A 4,119-nucleotide genomic window follows, 5' to 3' on the forward strand; every position below is an offset into this window, starting at 1 on the left:
TAATTCACTTTTGTTTTCAAAGTTGTTACTGACATAATATAGCAAATAAAGCAAAACACAACTCTTTGGATGGATTGAGACAAAATAGAATGCTCCGTAATTTTGAGAGTAGTCTCTTATTTCCTTTGACCTGACTTATATTTTCCTTATTATTTTTATACATTTAAAGTATCATAATTTGGTAATTATGATTATCTTAATTTCGTAATTATGATTATCTTAATTTCTTAATTATGATTATCTTAATTTCGTAGTTATGTATTAAATATCTTAATTTCGTAATTATGATTAAGATTTCCAAGACTATTGTGAATTATAGTTAATTAAATTTCATTCGGAAATGTGAAATTTTTAAATTTCCTAATTTTTTTATACCAATAAACTAATTTTTTATGTTTCTGAAGCAAATTTTTCATGGCAATAAATAATCCGAAATAGCATTATGAGAAAAACACATATTACTCATATTTTCCAGTATTGCAAAATTCTGAGTAGCAAACTATACTTTTTAGAGTAATAATAGATTTTATGCCTATGAAAAACTATTAAAAATAAAAAAAATTATTTTCCTAGTTTAGATTTCGAACTGCCTTTTACAAGTAAGTGTTAGTCGTTTTTATATTATTGTTGATGTGCAGAATTTCATAATCGCTAATTTCATTCTAATAACTTCTAAAAATTTTGAAACATGATGAAAATTGAAACTTATAAAATAATAAATGGACAGAAATAAGAAATTTTTAGGAAAGAGGCAATTTATTGTACAGAAAATTTATTGTCCAGAAAATTACAAATTATTAGTACAATTTATTGTACAGAAAATAGAACATAAAGGGAATCAATTTGGTACATTGCAGTTTGTTCCGAAACCTAGTAAAAAGATCTTTGTTTTATGGTAATCAACGCCACCAGAAGAATCCACTAAAGCGACGATGGCATAGTGGCTGTAACAGAAAGCTGGGTTTCGGTCCTCATAGAGTTTTCATTTCTAAAATCAAACAACAATTTATTTAATAAACATTTACAATGTCTTTAAAAATGTAAAACGAATCAAATTATTTCTTCAACTAAAGTTTTGGAAAGATAAATATAGCTTATACAACATCTTTGTCTCACTACGAGAAGTCATGATATGGGTAGAAACTATGCTCGAAATTAATATTTTTTATTTAGCTAGTTCAAATTTATTCACTAAATAGAAAAATATTTACTGATTGAAGTAATTTATTTTCATATTTTAATAAAAAACTCCATTCAGCCTCTAAAATGAGAGTTTATTTAAATGAGATATTATTTAATAATATAAATTAGATATTGTGATTTTATATTCAAAAATACGAAGAAGTTTAAATAACATTAAAAATCATACTATTAGAGTTTTTACGCCTAAAATGGTCTAAAGTGCAAATTTCATATTTTTTAATTCACGGCAAATAATACGAATGTGACAAAAAAAATTCGAACAAATTATTTTTAAATTGTTCTCTAAATGCAAAGAAATTAATTACTAGCAAACACTTTTCTTTTTTTAGCATTCTAAAAATCTATTCGTGTTCTTTTGCAATCCTTCACAATTGATGCATTTTTCATAATTTTCTATGATCATTTCTCAAAATTTCAACCGAATTTATCTTTTCTTATTGCATAAAAATAGCCTAGTTTTTCATAAAAAGAAAAAAAAAATATGAGGACAGTGTTCGTTTAAAAAAAAATTGTTTTTCAATTTATTACATATTTAATGCAATTAAATATGTATGAAATTGTGACCTGAAAAGGTTAAGTAAATGTGGAAAATATTTCCTTTTAACATTAGGAACTTCTTGTAGTATCTGTTCTAAAAAATTGTGTTACAAAAGATTTTTCAAGCATGTTTTTTATTGACAAAATGAGGACGCTTTCCTTGAATTCCAATATTATGTTAAGTTTGTCGCTATTAGTAATTTTCTCGAATTATCTGTGGGTTACATTTTGCTGCAATTTTACCAACATGCATAATTTTATTAGCACTTTTTAAATAATTCAGATCAAGTGAGCTCTTTTGAAGTAACTTAATACTTTCGTGACGAAAACAAAAATTACAAAACAAGAAAGGAGATAAAACTCTTGAAATTTGCAAAATTTTAATAAAATGAATAATTAAAGAGAATTAATTCAAAATTTATGCCGGAGACATAATTCTTGCATGGAAGAATAAATTCTGATGAAATTACCATGCAGTATGGTTATGTCATTTCTGGTAAAAAAAATCATAACTCTAATATTAAAAAAATATATAGATACGCTATTTAAACCATTCATATGGTAACGGTTTACCAGAAATTCTGCTTTTAAAAATTATAGTTCTCATTACCACACATTTAGTAAAAAAAAAAAAGAAACTGAAAAGTTTATTAAGTCTATAAATAGTTTTTATGCCGTACTATAAGTGAACCTGTTAAAATTACCAAATGTAACCACATTTACCAAATTTTACCACATTTTATGTAACCATATTATATAGTTAATTTTACCAAAATCATTACCGCTTCTTAAAAATTACTGAGCTTTTTGGTGTTCCGATAGAGCCAGGAACTCAGTAAATTTTACTACATTCTGGTAGCTTTAACAAAAATACTTTTTTTCTCAGCGGATGAGCTTATGGGCATTACTAAAACGCTACCTTACACTGAAGGAAATTTCGGAACATGTTAAGCCTTAGCATGGTTCAAATTTGCGTCAATCTTTATACAGGGTTAATTTGAATCATGTTATCTTTTCCTGTAAACTTGGTAACACGATTACTCAACTTGAACGGAATCATGGCTCAATTTTGCAATTGAATCATGAATAAGGAAACCAATTTGAACCATGTTATCTAACTTCGCAAACTTGATTACTCAATTGTTTAACTTGAAGGAAATCATGATTCAATTTAACAACTTATGAAGGTTTCAACGAGCTCGCTTTTCTGAGAGTTTATAAAACATCAATCACTTAAATATCTGTTTTAAAATCGATAAACTCAAGTTTGATTAATAAGAATTATTTTCAGTGGCAGTTAATTACTTACAAGCTTTTTCTGTTGCAGCAACTGTTGTTGCATCTGCAAAAGAAAACAGAAGTTGAAAATTTAAAAAATGTTTTTAAACATGGTGTAAAACAATAAACCTTTCACGTTAATAAAATTAACTTTGATTTAAAATATATGAAATATATTCCATAAGTTGCTTTTTGTATTAAGGTATTTTTTAAACAATTTTAGTGAGAGTCGTATATAATTAAAGCTTCAGCGAAATGCAATATAATTTTAAATTTTATATGAAATATATTCCATTAGTTGCTTTTAGTATTGAAGTATTCTTTAAACACTTTTAGTATGAGTCGTATACAGTTAAAGCTTCAACGAAATTTAATATAATTTTGCATTTTTATCACTGAATATACCATTTCTATTAATAAGTATGTAAATTTTGACTTAGATTTAAAACATGAATCAAGTTGAAGGAAAATGTAACTTTCAGAAAAATATTTACTGATAGTTATCAAATAATATGCCAATCCCATTAATCCGAGTTTATTTGCTGTTAATTGTTTTACTTGCATTGAGTTTGTAATCACTGTTTCAAATCAATATAACTTATCAATAATTTTATATTTATAATTGCAAATTATTTTTAAAACTTTTTTTATTTCTTTTTATAGTTATATGGAATTATATCAAAGGATTATTTTAAAATAAGGGTTAAAGTTAAGAATGGCAATAAAAAATATTTATATTCATAATTCATAGAATAAAGATTCAGTCAGTGTATCTGTACCTGAAATGTAAAAGAATAGTGCGATAATTCTATTATTTTAATGGAATTAAAAAAAAAGAAATGCTTTAAAGTATGATACATTTTTCTGTACTTAGCATTTTTAAAACATCTGTTGAAATTATAAAATGTAAATGGATCAATTACCTGCTGCAGCTGTAAAGAAAAGAAATTTAAATTAATAATCAGTATTGTGTCACTTTATTTTTAATTAAAAGTCAAGTTATTTTCCTTAAAAATATCATTAGCTAAGAAAAGAAAGTAATTGATACCATAATTCTTTAATTAATTTTAAATTATCAGAAAATTGATATATACATATATA

The 4,119-nt window shown here is 24.8% G+C and overlaps 1 long non-coding RNA gene across 1 annotated transcript; it reads right to left on the minus strand.

Moving 5' to 3' along the window:
• Window positions 1-755: 755 nt before the first annotated feature.
• LOC107437967 (uncharacterized) lies at window positions 756-4,081 on the minus strand. The gene is made up of 2 exons (XR_011636593.1): window positions 3,050-4,081; window positions 756-988 (listed from the first exon to the last, which is right to left on the minus strand). It is a non-coding gene; the product is annotated as an uncharacterized lncRNA (long non-coding RNA).
• Window positions 4,082-4,119: the final 38 nt, after the last annotated feature.

This window comes from Parasteatoda tepidariorum, chromosome 4, assembly GCF_043381705.1.
Source record: "Parasteatoda tepidariorum isolate YZ-2023 chromosome 4, CAS_Ptep_4.0, whole genome shotgun sequence".
In the NCBI taxonomy this organism is placed as follows: Eukaryota; Metazoa; Arthropoda; class Arachnida; order Araneae; family Theridiidae; genus Parasteatoda; species Parasteatoda tepidariorum.